This window comes from Lepidochelys kempii, chromosome 1, assembly GCF_965140285.1.
Source record: "Lepidochelys kempii isolate rLepKem1 chromosome 1, rLepKem1.hap1, whole genome shotgun sequence".
NCBI lineage: Eukaryota > Metazoa > Chordata > Testudines > Cheloniidae > Lepidochelys > Lepidochelys kempii.
This window is the reverse complement of record NC_136380.1, coordinates 77,386,933-77,402,637: the sequence shown is the minus strand read 5'-3', so window position 1 is coordinate 77,402,637 and position 15,705 is coordinate 77,386,933. Positions and strand designations below refer to the sequence as shown.

The following is a 15,705-nucleotide window of genomic DNA, read 5'->3' as shown; positions in this document are numbered from 1 at the left end:
TCTACTTGCATTAGGAAGGGCTGGAAATAATATTAATTTTGAATTTAAGCCTGGAAGAAAGAGATCATTGGAAACCCTCTGGAGAAGTGCTAAGGACCCTGTAATGTAGTAAACAATCAATTCCATGATTGCATACCCTTCTCTGGGTTACAGCTTAGGCAGACCACGTGTGGTAACAACAAAAAACACAGGCTGTGTTCCTCTTTCGGACTCAGCTCAGAAAATCACTTAAACAAGTTTCAGAGTAGCAGCCTTGTTAGTCTGTATCCCCCCCGCCCCCCCAAAAAAAGGAGTACTTGTGGCACCTTAGGAACTAACAAATTTATTTGAGCATAAGCTCACGAAAGCTTATGCTCAAATAAATTTGTTAGTCTCTAAGGTGCCACAAGTACTCCTTTTCTTTTTTCTTAAACAAGTGTTTAATTTCTATTGAATCCAAGGTGCTTTTTGGTGAAGCAGGGCTTCTGAGAGCTCGAGAGCTGCAGGGTCTGTGTGTATCCAACATCCTCAGTGAAGAATTCCCTTTGTGTTGACTGAGACACCCTGCGTGTTCTCAGTTGTGAGAGTCACTACCGGTCTAATGCTCCAGGGTGCTACCAGGTCCTGTGAGATGCTGAGCATGCTGAACTTCCATTGAAGTTCATTCTCAAAATCAGTAGTCCATCCATAGATATACTTTCTGTATGCTTCTGCTTTAGTTTTCTCCTAGTCCTATACTCTTCTGGTCCCCTTAAGTAGAAGTTCCATTGCTGAGAACCCAAATTGCCCAAAACACATAGGAGCTGATTCTCATTTATACTGAGGCCCCGTTACACTTTTGGCTATATAAAGGAGCCTTAAAGTGAGAGTAAATTACTGCCAGAGCAGTGTAAAGGGGCCCCATTGTAACTAAGAATGAAGCACTTAGTCTCCCGTTGATACACACCAAAAAAATAATGATCCCTTGGCCTCCTAAACTATTTTCTTCAAACCACTCCAGTGAAGGGAAGATGTTACTTCTAGAATGGTTGGCAACATTTTGAAATATATAAAGATAAGCAGTGAAATCAAACAAATTCAAGAATACAGACTTAAACTCACATGTATATAGAGTACATACACAATAAAGAAGTAACGAGGCATGCTGTACATTCATCTGTACTAATAAAACTAAACTACATATCAATGTATTGGGCTTTTGGAATAAGATGCACAAATGAAACCACAATAAGGACAAAAGGGGAATTAAAGGGGAGACAGCCTACCAAATCCTTCTATAGGGAACAGTCAGTTGTTGTACAGCAGACAAAATCAAATGCCTGCACAGTCAAAAATCAATGAAAAAGGTAGTCATGCATATCTTGCAAATGTGAAAAATGAGGCACAAATTATACAAAGAACAATGGATTTCAATTTGAGATTGGATTTGAACATTTAAAATGTTTTCAGCTCTTACTCTTGACTCAGGGGTCACTCCCACATACCGTGCCAGCCAGGAGAATAAAACTGACAAAAGAGTATCTTTTGAGTGCAATACTTGTAAGAGTGTCTGATCACCCTGAGCAGCACCTGGGTTAATATCTGTAGCAGCTGTCCTGATCTCTATGGTTTAAGCTTTTAGCTAACTTTAATTAAATAGAACCTTTGGTGTACCAGGATCCATATGACTGGGACATGAATAAAAGAAACAAACAGCAGAGACCGGCATATGGTTGAAGGCATATACATCATATGATTTTTTTTTCCGGTGACTATATTTTAACATTCATGAGCAGTAAAAGAGCTTAAAACAGAAATAGAATTGTCTCACTGGACTTGAAACTTTGACTGCTACTGAGGTGTGTTTTTTCTTTTATTGCAGCATGCATACTAAAAGAAAAAAAAACCTATAGGTATTAATTGTCATGCACAATCTGCAATGTTTAAATGGGCCCTGTGGATTTTGGTCTGAAACCAAACCAATCAGTTACAAGCTATTTTTCTCTTCTGTTAGATGTTCTATTGCAATATTTGCATAAATGTAACCATGCTGTCCGTCTTTTAACTTTCACTCAATTAATTATGCTCCCAGCCCCCTGCTGATGGACAAAAATGAGACTTCATCTGCAAATAGCTTCAGCAGTTTACATCTTATTAAATGCCAAAATCTAGTTAACAGTTTGAGAATTCTCATGTCAGACTTTTCAACATGCCAGTTTTAACACAAAACTCTTCTTTTTTTTTTTTTTTAAAGGAACTCACTGCTCCAAGTCAGGGAGAGGAAAATGCAATGGGATAAAGGTAATGGACAGATAAGAATTTTATACAAATTATGTACTTAGCATACGTGACATAGTCTGAGTGTGGTTTAATTGGTTCGCCTAATAATGAAACACATTGAAAAAGACTACTAGTTGACAACAAAATGGTCTCTGCAAATTGCAAACAGCTTTAGTCTACAGTATCACCTTTTATAATTTATATAAAAGTCTGTGCAAGCCCTGGAATAAGTAGATTACATACTACAGCATTCCTTAAAAAATCACTTTTCTATTACTCTTTGCGACAGGTTTTACATTTTGCATCAAGCATCTGGTGCTTTCATTTTCCAGTACATAGTGTTCTGTTATACTTTATACCATGCTGGGTTGTTTCTTGATTTAAAACAGCAAAGGGGAAGCAATGTAATATGTGTATATGTTAGAGACAAAGAACCAGAAGTATGCCATGTTCAAAAATAAACTAAAATATACTGGTTCACTCTGTAACCGTGGCCAGGTCACTTAACTTCCTTGTTCTTTCATCAGCCCATCTATAAAGCTGGATATAGTCAAGATCTCACTGAAAAACAGATGCTACATCTGAGTTTTAGCTATCTCTTATGAACATATGAAGAAAAGATCTAGTCAAATTTCCCTTAAAGTTTAAAAGTTTCTTTTATTATTGTCATTAGATATAACTACTCCTTTATCAGTCTATAATTTATTGAAATTCACCTGTGTCTATAAATCTGAAACACACAATTGAACAAGTGGCATATTGAAAATGTAACTTGTATTTCACCATTATGTAGCATTCTACCAGACTGTTCTTACTATGATAAAGTCATTTCAGGTACTTCTTGTGATAATTTGATACTCAGCATCCAACCTGAAAGCAAGGGTTTTTTCCCCAAAACTTTCTGACGTATTATCTGGGTTATTGTGACATATTGTGTCATGTTTGTTGTCTCATGTTTTAAGCTAATGTGACGAGCTGAACCTGATGTGATGATTTATGACAGAAATATCAGAAATTAAGAAAAAGAAATACAATTCATGTCCAATCATATACCAATTATCAGCTCTTGTAAAAATTGCCAAAATTTGTCATGTGGGCTTAATCAAAAAGAAGAAAAAAATCCTCTGTATGGTAATTATTTTAGTTTTTTAATGAATTATTAATAGAAAATAATTAATTATAGAAATGTATTTATGCAATTTCAATATCAGCTCTTTTCTTTTATTTTATAACCAATTTTCATATAAGCTTTAGTGGATATAAATATTACAATAAGATTTGGGGGTCAAAGACAGCAAATAGATTGTAGCATCCCCAACACCTCCTACTCACCCATACCCACCACAAAATCCTAGATATAATGCCCATTGGGGACCTGCTGCCTGCAGGAATTCATTTCCCTGGTAGTACTGAGAAGGTACCAGCAGCCTGCCTTGCATTATGTAAATGGATGTCCTCTCATAGTCTGATGATGAGGCCCATAAGGTATATGCTGCTGTTTTGTATGATGTTGTTATTGCCGTATTCCAGTGTTTGTTATTTGTATTAGAATAGTGCCCATGATGTGTCTCATGCATAATAATTTACCCCAAAGTGCTTACAATCTATAAAGACAAGGCACAGATGTATGGTGTGGGAGAGTGATAAGCCTTTAAAAATAAAATCAACTATCCTCTTTTTGCCTCTTTTATAGCTACTACCCGTCAGCAAATGTGTTGTGGATGTTATAATACAGATGAGTATTGAGGAGTTATTTGAAAGAGGAGGGAGTGATAACCTTATAGTCTAGTTCAGGGAGAGTGTTCTGTAGTCATTGGCTAACAGACATTGTAGAAGGAAGCATGGAGCTGGTTGTAAGAAATGTACCACCAATAAGAGGCTGGGGCTAATATCACTGGGAGAATGGGTGCAGGCAACACAATAAGAGACAGCAAAAGGCCAAATTTTTAAAAGGGCAGCCTTTTGACTCAGCCTTCCTTTGCTGATTCAAGCACTTGCACATGTAAGTCAAGTATTCTGATTTTTTCCTGCATTCCTTTTGCTGTGAAAAAGGCAGGAGCAAATTTGTATATATACTATTTAAATAACAGCCAACTGTCATCCTTTTCAGAAACTTGCTGAATTAAAACAGAGAGTGCCCAATGGAACCCTCAAGTATTCCAATGCAACTCTAGACTGTTTGGACCACAGCACTATCATTCTTTAAGTTCCAAACACTTAATGGTTAAATTATCTTGAGTACCAGCTTATACATACACATTTATTCAAGTATGAATCACTGAAATACACACACAGAAACCACATAAATTAAAATACAGTAGAATACCAATTGGTATATGATTTGAACACATAGTTGGTCATTTAATCATCTAATACACAGCATTTAAAAATTTTCTTATTGTGTCATACATAAACTATATAATAATCCCTCCTGTTCTCTGTAAGTGGTTGTCCAACTATGTAAATAGACCACAAAGTCTGTGGAGGACTGGCTGCTCACATGATATTGTTTCCATCTGCTCAATAGCTTTATAACATAGCTACACATATATTAAATGGTTTCATCATATTATTTTTCCTTGAAAGCAAATGCTGCTGTTTCTACAGGGATGTTAACGGGATCAAAAGTGGGAGGGGCAATGGTCCACAAAACAATTATTCTATTAAGGTGGGTCCGCATTATGAGAATTTTCAACTTCATCTCATAACAAGTTGGTTAAGTATAACTCTCTTATCTTACCAATGCTTGGAACTGGACTGAGGATCTCCAGTTTATTCTCACATTGCATATGTTTACCCCAGATCTACTAAGATGCTCTCACAGTTATAATGCTTTTTAGTCATTTGCAAATATGCCTGCAGGGAAATACAAAACTGTACTATTGCTTCTGCCTCTAGAACTTCTTCATTGTTCTTCATTGTTCTCCTACCATCCTGATTACGGGAGAGGACTACTTTTCTGAGAGATCAGGGAAACCAGTTTCAGCATACCTCACACAATAATCTCAGATGATCCTCTCCCATATCTCTCCTGTCTGTATACAAGATATACAATGAGAAACCCTTGCTGAAGTTCCTGATCTTGGACATTGAGTGACACATTACATTACAATTCAAAGTCTGTGTGGACTTTTATACCCCCTGTCAGTTTGGTGTGGTTCAAACAAATATCTCAAACCCTTCAGTATGAAAATCTCTCAAGAGCAGATTGCTTCTGTTCTTTCTGATTCTACCAGGTCATAAATAGCTTGGTCAACTTTTGGTTCCAATGCTTGTGATGTCATGGGGTCTGATTCTCCAATGCCTTATTATAATTCATATTATTTTATTTATTTGTATTCCTGTAGAACTTATCATGGACCAGGACCCCATTGTGCTAGGTGATATACAAACACAGAATAAAAAGATGGTCCCTACCCCAAGGACTCTATAATCCAAGTATCAGACAAGAGGAAACAGGTGGATACAGTCAGAGAGGGAGTGCCAGTAAATAATGAGGCAATGTTGAGCGGCTTACGAGGCAGTGGTCTCTGGATGCCAAGCTGTTTGTAGGCATTCTGGTAAAGGAGAATTTTGAGACAGGGTTTGAAGGTGATAATCAAGTTGCTTTGCAGACGTTTATGGCCTTCTGCAAGGTGTAGTCATTTACACCTGTGCAGAGTAAGTATGAAATGCTACTATTTTGATTTGGCAGCGCTTTATACATATTTTGTGCAAGTCTGAATGACAACACAAGGTGCAAGCCAACAGAGAATCATGCCCAGAGCAAAGATGTGTGGAACTGAAATTTGGACTTTGGGGTGACTGTTCCAGTAGTCTCTTTTTTCCCTCTGGTAAATCCTTGCTATCTTCTCTAAATTTTCCCTTCACTTTTTTAGATATCTAGAGAGATTGCTTCAGCAGTAGGTATTATAACAATCACAGTTATCAAAATGTCCAGTAAAACACACACAAAAGCAAATTCTCCTTTTAGTTACATTACTAGCTTAGAGTAACTCCATTAAAGGTAAAAGTGGATGGCATAGTGCTATACGGTTATACTCCAGATTTACAAACTTGTATGTGTAAGAGCAGAATTTGACCCACTGTATCTGTACCATATTGTATATTGTATCTTAGGAAGTTCGCTCATTTTAGTCCTAATGTTTCTGATGTATACAGAAGCATATACTCCCAGTAGTGCTGTCTGTATCACATACATCCAGTGTTCCACCACTATGATCATCTCATGATTGATTTCAATGGGAGTGACGTGGAAGTAAGGTGTTACTCACTTTAAGGGTGGCAGACATGTGCCGTTAGGGTAGAACATGTTTTTGTTCCATTCCTGACCAGTTCAGGGAGCTAGAACCCACAGGGGTACAAGTAGTGACTATGCTTCCCAGCAGGATTGTGGCCAGTCCCCGTGCAATAGCACAAAAGATAGCTCTTTGGTCCTCTCTGATATCTGCCCCTGGGTAAAGTCTTCAACATTTGATCAAACAGGTTTGAGCAGTATGTGATGGTACTTTTCATGTTATGAACCAGCTTTAGGATCCCCTAAAAAACAAATTACTTTATTTGATACTTATTTTAGGTACTTATGCAACTAATTGAAATGTGAAAATTGCAGAAGCTCACTGAACTGAATAACAACAAACTAAAATTAGTGAAAGCATGCCTAGGGCAAAACACAGCTTGTTACATCTGCTTTAACTTTCAGCTCAGCTCTTCAGCTCTCTGATAAATATGTGACCAAGAAAGTTCTTGTCAAGGTTCCTCCCCCACTCTGAACTCTAGGGTACAGATGTGGGGACCTGCATGAAAAACCTCCTAAGCTTATCTTTACCAGCTTAGGTCAAAACTTCCCCAAGGTACAAAATATTCCACCTGCTGTCTTTGGATTGGCCGCTACCACCACCAAACTAATACTGGTTACTGGGGAAGAGCTGTTTGGACACGTCTTTCCCCCCAAAATACTTCCCAAAACCTTGCACCCCACTTCCTGGACAAGGTTTGGTAAAAAGCCTCACCAATTTGCCTAGGTGACTACAGACCCAGACCCTTGGATCTTAAGAACAATGAACAATCCTCCCAACACTTGCACCCCCCCCCCTTTCCTGGGAAATGTTGGATAAAAAGCCTCACCAATTTGCATAGGTGAACACAGACCCAAACCCTTGGATCTGAGAACAATGAAAAAGCATTCAGTTTTCTTACAAGAAGACTTTTAATAAAAATAGAAGTAAATAGAAATAAAGAAATCCCCCCTGTAAAATCAGGAAGGTAGATATCTTACAGGGTAATTAGATTCAAAAACATAGAGAACCCCTCTAGGCAAAACCTTAAGTTACAAAAAAGATACACAGACAGAAATAGTTACTCTATTCAGCACAATTCTTTTCTCAGCCATTTAAAGAAATCATAATTTAACACATACCTAGCTAGATTACTTACTAAAAGTTCTAAGACTCCATTCCTGGTCTATCCCCGGCAGAAACCCAGCATATAGACAGACACACAGACCCTTTGTTTCTCTCCCTCCTCCCAGCTTTTGAAAGTATCTTGTCTCCTCATTGGTCATTTTGGTCAGGTGCCAGCGAGGTTACCTTTAGCTTCTTAACCCTTTACAGGTGAGAGGAGCTTTCCCCTGGCCAGGAGGGATTTCAAAGGGGTTTACCCTTCCCTTTATATTTATGACAGTTCTAACCAAAATCTACATTTACAATATTATTTCTGCTACAAAACATGCCATGACCTTGCCATAATTACAGCATTAACGTGGCTACTCTCTTTTGGCACAAATACAAATAACTAACTCGGTGGAGGTTTAAAGACAAAGCCACCATCTAAGGCATAAGCTAGAATATTTGTATGATAGCAGGAGGAGATAGTACAGAAGACAGGAAGTGCCCTTTACTCATTCTTTAGTCCCTCAAAGGCTCAAAGGAATGGTGGAATTCTCATCTTATTGGACGTTTAAAAAAGAATAGACTAAGCATTGAAGATATGTCACATTCCAACAGAGGGGATGTAGTCAGTGGTAAGGAGGCATATCCGGAAAGAGAATGCACCCTAGCAACCCCTGACCACTGTAGGCTGTTGGAAACTGGAATAACTTAGAGCAGCCTAGACTCTGATTGGAAACAAGCCTGGCAAAGATCATCTTTGCACCAGGGGAGCACAAAGGGTAACCTAAAGCTACTTCTGAGAATCTTGATGATAATCATAGAATATCAGGGGTGCAAGGGACCTCAGAAGGTCATCTAGTTCAACCACCTGCTCAAAGCAGGATCAATCCCCAATTTTTGTCCCAGAGCCCTAAATGGCCCCATCAAAAGGATTGAACTCACAACCCTGGTTTTAGTAGGCCAATGCTCAAACCACTGAGCTATCCCTCCCCACTGTGTTATGAATCAAAATCCAAATACGAACACTACTGACATTGGGGCATCACACTCCAGATCTGAATCTGAGCTTTCCCAAAACATGACATGTTCCTATTCAGCCCATTATAGAGTTAGCTCTGTGCTGTGAACTGGGATTTGAACTGCATTAGGATCTCAGGTTTAGTTCCTGGATTTTGGTTTGGGCCCATCTCTCTTAAATGAACATTTGGGAAATATCCTGCATTGGCAAAGGGACTGAAAAATATGACTAAAAGATTTTTCCCATCTTTAGGTTCCATGATTCTGTTTCTCCTTCTTATATATGCTTTAGTTCATGGTTTCTGTGCCTCTTCTTTCCTTTTTTATTTTCTTCATTTTGTTTTTTTTTTCCTTCCCACCAGCTAACAAGGTACTCGCATTTAATTCAAAACACACTTCACTTAAAGATCACTTATATTATAGGCAGAGCTAGTAGCATTACCTGTTACATAGGCTGCCCAACACTTGCCATTATGAGATCCTGTTTTCAGTTGCTCATAATTTTTTCCAAATTTTAACCATTTAGACTGAAATTTCCTATGCTGCCTCATGCTGGGTTTTTTGTTTGTTTGTTTGTTTTTTGATGATGATGCTGGGCAAAATACATTCTTTTCAATGTTAAAAAAATTCTCATGATCTTTTAAGAGAAAGGGAATGGAGTGCATTGTGACTGGAGGGAGGGGACTCAAAGGACTGTCAGACAAGACAATCAAAAATATCCCTTCTGGAATTAAATTCTAGGAATCTCTGAAAGACAGAGAAACTGTGACTGAATGTTGGTGAAGGGGGAAGACTGTGACTGGCTGGCCAAGGAAACTGGGACTGGAAGTTATGGGGGGAGACTGGAAGATGGTGAGGGAGATGGGATGGTGAAGACTGGGAACCAGTCGGTTCAGGATGGGTTGGGCTAAGATTGGATGAGAAACTGGGAAAAGAGGAGGAAAATGGGATTGGCAGGACAAGGAGATTTAGACAAGGAACCAATGGGGTTGGGGAGTAGGGAGACAGTTCTAACAGGGAATTGGGTCTGGCTGGGCAAAGAGACTTGGCAGAGGAACTGGAGAGGGGGTATTAGGGGATGAGGAGTTCACAGAGGGAAACTGAGGCTGGGAGCCAGTGGAAGTGGACAGAAAAAATCGATGAAGAGCTGAGAGAGGGAAATGGGACTAGCTCGGCAAGGAGACTAGGGGCTAGTATCTGGGAGGAAGACACCGGGAGTGGGGAAAGAGTGGGACTCAGACAGAGAGTCCCAAGGGGGACACTAAGTTAAAGGGTGACTTGATCAGAATCTATAAGGATCATCATGCAGAACAGAAATTTGACAATAGAGGGCTCTTCAATACAGCAGATAAGGATATAATAAGAGCCAATGCCTAGAAGTTGAAATTAGACAAATTCAGACCAGGAATAACGCACAGTTTTTTATCAGTGAGGGTAATTGGCCACAGGAACACTTTACCATGGGTTGTGGTGGATTTTCCATCACTAGACGTTATTAAATTAAGATTGGATATTTTTGAAAGACGTTATTAAATTAAGATTGGATATTTATGCACTAGTTCAACCACACCTATTGGACTTGAAGCAGGAATTATTTTAGGGAAGTCCTACAGTCTGTGTTATGTAGGAGGTCAGATTAAATATTCACAGTATTCCCTTCTGGCCTTGAAATCTGTGACTAGGACTAGCTGTGCAAGTGAAAATGGGATGGAAAGTCTGAGGAATGGGGATGTGGACTGCGTAGACAAGGAGAATGGGACGAGGGGTCAGAATTTGGGAACAGACAGAATTGGGAGAGGGACAGGTTTGAAAAGACATGATCAATTGATTATAAATATCATAATGCATAAGTGCAAGGGGGCTGAATTTAGGTTACACAGACAGCCTTAATTCTGGTATTTCCTAACTTTTGAGTGCTTGACTTTGCAACCTTAATAATCTTCCTGTAATGTGTGTATACATAATATAATATTTAGATAGCAATGTTACTAGTAACAATCTATTGTTTTGGTTAATATGGCACTTTCATTTTAATCCCTTGCTTCAGTGCAAAGAACATTCCCTTTTTCTTACTCTCAGCACAGTAAAGACCCTTTCTGGAACTTATTAAGGAAATCAATTCAGCTGTTTTAAAAATAGCTGAATATGACAAACCAGCAATTTCCATCAATTTAAAAAGAAACAGAGATTCAAATTTACATTCTGAAACTCAAAAAAGCTTTGAATTGCAAACTCCAAACTAAGCGTGCCTGTATTTAAAAAGGGTAAATGGGATTACTTGGTCAACTCTAGGCCTCTAGGCTTGACACAACTCCTAGGCAAAATCATGCAAAAGTGCATATTGGATGCAAACAGTAAAGAATTCAAGGTTTGGTAGCAAAATTAATGTCAATCTACGTGTTATTGTGGAAAATATACTTGTTATAATTTTTTTATGAGAACTTACCTTGGAAAGTGGTAGATTCATTATCACTTTAAGACTTGACATTAAGATTGGATGTCTTACCAAATGACATGCTATAGCTCAAGCAACAGTTCTGGACTTGATGCAGAAATTGATGGGTAAGATTCTTAGCAAGCTACAAATTTAAATATTATTGAATGTGTAACACCAACTTGGAGAATGCCAACTCTTGGAACTCTAGAATGAGCCTCTGGGGGTACTACTATATGTACTGTAACAATAATGCCTACTAGAGTCTACTGACATTATTTCCCAGCAAGTTTGGAGTAGAGGATCAGGACAGAATGGGCTAGAATCTCCTGCTCAGGCCTGTAGGGTGATATGGACTAGCAGTTTGCTGGCCCAACGATGAGCGAGGTCTGCTCAGCCCCTCTGGGGGAAGGGATAACCTGACTCAGGGACAAGGAGACTAGTTTTTAGTTTCAGTTTTGAACTCTTGAGTTTGGAAGCAGAGAGAGAAGCAGCCCATGGCATCTTTAATTAACTCCCTCTCCCCCCAAAGAGCATATTTAAACTGCTGTGGGATCTAGTGCATGAGTCAGGCAATTCTAGTGCTCCAGAGACCAGTGTCCAGACTGACAGTGATCCAACCTGGCGCTGACTACTGAGAGCCAGCTGAGACCTCCATGGGACTCCAGACCAGGAGTCAGGAGAGTATCCTACTCCACTCAGGGGCAAAGACACTGTAAGATTACCCATTTTGTTGTTTAAGTTGCCCAGCACTCTTCTCTGGATTCTACCCCAGCTTACTATCTGCCCAGAAAGGTGTCAGGGAGGGATCTGGGGGTTAGGAAGAATGTGAGTACTGAGAGGTGGGAATTATGTTGATTTGTTAATGTTTAGTATTTATTAGTTAATCTAATCCCTTTCTTCCCCAAATCCTGTTTATCTGTTCAATAACTCCCCCTCACACACACACACACACACACTTTGTTATTATAATTTTGTGGTCTGTCATTTCTTGGCTTGGGTTTGTGTTAAGATACTTTATTGTTTCTTGTGTACTGGCCTTTATACTCCTTGCCAGCAGTGGAAGTAGCAATATTCACTTTCTCAAAGGATGGCAGCACTTGTGTCTCAGGCACAGTGAGGAGTTACCTTGAGTGGAGGGCCCAGGCATCACAAAAAGAACTGAGAAAGCAGACCATGTGAAGTGAGGGGCCACTACAAGTTGCAACCACCAGAGAGGAGGTTTGAGCCACAGCTAGGGGAAGGGCTACAAATGGTTCTTTCAAACTTTGTTTCTGGTGATTTTGACTTCACTCAATCTAGTGGAGAAAATAAGAAATCAATGTGCCTGAGGGAGCAAATGGTCGATGCAGTTTAAAGAATTCAAAAACTTTATAGAATTGCTGTGTACTTTCTTTATCCTTGGAATCTTAAATCCAAATGGCCTGATTTTTCCTTTCCCTTGCCCCTATGGACCCATTTTCACTCATGAAGCATCACTGCAAAGTCAGAATGAGAACTACTATTCTGCTGTGGTATCATTTTACACCTACCGGGCCCTCAGATAAATGACTATGGCCAGGATCCTTCATTATGTTCTGTGTGGGTGGATGTAGTGGGTCCCTGCATGGATGCACCTGGGCAGAGCTCATTGAAGGATCAATGCCTGATGAAGATGTGAGGCAATGGACACTTGTGCCCAATATTTTATTTTCTCTCTTCCAGTAGCCTTTCCAGTTCACACGTGACGTTTACTTAAACAATAATTGTCTAAGAGTTGATTTTATTTTTCAGTTTAATCATCTGCTTACAGCAATGCTAAAATGTTTATCTATGGAAGTTTTTAAGATTGACTTTTCTAAGTATTTATCTGCCAATTGGTAAAGAGCTGTTAAACGTAAAACTACTATATTTTAATTAGTGAAAAGCAATATCTCTGTACAGGAGACATAGGATGCCCTTACTCTATGTACTTTCATCAAAAATTGTAGTTATTCAAGAACACATAATTAGCTTGTTTTAATCTTATCTTTTTCAGAGGCATACCACAGTAATTGGCTTTCTTTCCTGTCCTTTTTAGTTAGAAGTTTGCTAAAGGATCAATGGAGAATGCATTTTTCTATTCCGCAGCATCAATTACTGTGACCCTGGGTGTAAATTTATTGATTTTTCTTATTAGAACATTATCACCAGTTATTCACAGCATGGTGTTTATTAATTAGTAAGGAAAATAAAGATTCATTTGTGAAATATTTCCCTTTTAAGTTCTCTACCTAGTACACACATAGCTGTGTGAGATCTGCTAATGGCATTCCGCCTTTATGGATTAGCATGCAATATTTCATATTCATTGTTCTGCTTATTTCTCTTGTCATCCTGAAATAAGCTATAGCATCTCTAGTTGTACTAAGCAAAGAATTATATGAAAAGTTAAGGACCTGATGCACAGAAATTACCCCTTTTGCTGCCATGCAGAAACTTTATGCACATTCTGGATGATAGCGGTAATGGCTACTTCCTCGCACGAGATACACAAGGAAAAATATTTCCTTTCCTACAGTCATGGACAGTGAAATTAGCTCCTGTGCACCATTTTCTTTTCCTGGATAGAGTCACTGCTCACCCTGCCAGATATTCTTAAAGAAGTATTTAGGCAGCCTCTGCTCAAGAAATCAACTCTTTACAGGTTAACTATTTTCTAGTATTCAATTTTCTTTTTAAGAAAGACCAATGAGAAAGTTGTGCTGATACAACTCTGGAAGTTTCTTGAGTCCAGAGAGTTTCCTTGCATCTGGATAATCAGACTATAGGGCTGCACAGGATGTGAAAACTTCACTGATTGCATTAGATTAAGATCTCAGCATAGGCAAAGATAAGGTGACCATGCTGACTGTTGTAAAGCCATCACCAGCCTTGGATAACATTCTCCATGAGATTGTGTTGAGATTTCAGTTGACTCTAAGAGAGATTGATCAAGACACTTGTAAAAGGTTCCATTTCTATCTTTTTGGGGAATATTCAGAAGGAAATTACTCCTGTACCTTGAAGGATCTCTCATATGAGGTATCTGTCATGTGTATCCTGTTCAACATTGATTTTGCTGTTGGGAGGGTCATGGAAGAAACATGGATTACAGTGTTTTCAATATAAAGACATCCAGACCTACCATGTCTGTATTGGCTGGCGCAGTGAGATAAATATCCCAGTGAATAGCTGAGCTTGGATGAGGGCTGGTTGTCTGAGATTCAATCCAGAAAATATGAGTTGGTAAAAGCAGCTGCAACAGTGACCACCATTCATAATATAGTATACACATATTATTAGTTTTTGTATTACAGTTTAATATGAGTAGGGTATAATTTACTGGTTTAATATGTGGGAATTTTTTCTTCAATTATTTATTATTTTTGTGGAAATTACAATTGATAGGCTGTTGCTAGATGCAGAAGATTGTACTAGATTAAGCAATAATCTGTGTTGATATCAGTTCCTATGTTTCTCTTGATAGGTAGAGAATCATATTGTAAAAGATAAAATGATTGATATTTTAAATAGGTTCCAATTAGAATCCAGACATCCAGGAGTTTATCAGTCTCTCCAGAACTTTTCAGATTAACTCATAGTCACTAATTTAAAGGGCCCATATCTGGGGCTTTTTCACAACATGAATGTTGAAAATAACTGAGGTCCTATTTTACACATGGGACTAGCTTTACATATTTGAATAATCCCACTGCACTTATGTATGTAAGTGTCTGCAGGAGCTGGGCTGTTGATTGGAACCTGGGTGCAAGGTCGTAACATTCTGTGCATGGAGAGGGGATGAGGCAGGGCTGAATTAGAAATGAAGTCTTCAACTATGGCCTCAGATTGGGAGACTGGGTTGTACCCCTTCAGCCCCTTGTACACTTCACCTTTGCAGTAGACAGTATGTAAATAGATATTAAATATTGGTGTGTTGAAACAGCGACACATAGCAAGTATTCCTTTAAAAGTACTACTAAATGAGTGGAGACCATTTGAAAAATTAACTATCTCCATTCTTTATATTTAATTCTCCAGATCTACCTTATAAAAACAATATCCTGAAAAATATGTTGTTAAAATAAATTGATTTCAGTTTCTAAGGGTCCACCCTGCACATCAACAAAGACACATGAAAAGTTTTGTGCACTTCTATCAGTTTGGTTGCCCAGTTTAAACTATATTTAATAAATAACACAAAACACATTAATCTTCATTGGAATATTGTCTAGCAAAGTCCACCTAAAGAGAATTTTTACAAATGAGTTATAATACTGCTGAAAAACAAATTTTATAATGGAAACACTGGACTTTACATTCAGCAGCACAATTGGGCACTGCTGTAATAAATTATCATTCATATTACTCCTATCATATGCTGAGACTGTATAATTCAATTTTGAAAGCAGTTTATGATATCATCAGAACCCTCTGATGGAATCAGGTTCCATATATTATTAGATATGTTAGCATTAGGGTTACTATTGTCTGTATATTTTCCACATTATGTTTTGCTCAGTTTACTAATCAAAATAAGTTGCTTGTATAGACCTCTGAGGGTCAAAGCTAGCCGTATTCTATTACATACATCATTACCAACATTGATTTTTGAACTGGATTTTT

At 38.4% G+C, this 15,705-nt stretch overlaps 1 long non-coding RNA gene across 2 annotated transcripts in view; it reads left to right on the top strand.

Moving 5' to 3' along the window:
- Positions 1 to 15,705, top strand: part of LOC140903845 (uncharacterized) — a 107,915-nt gene that overhangs the window by 11,969 nt on the left and 80,241 nt on the right. For both annotated transcript variants that reach the window (XR_012156373.1, XR_012156354.1), the window contains exon 2: positions 2,213 to 2,259. This is a non-coding gene — a long non-coding RNA (uncharacterized LOC140903845). The remainder of the gene's footprint in view (positions 1 to 2,212; positions 2,260 to 15,705) is intronic.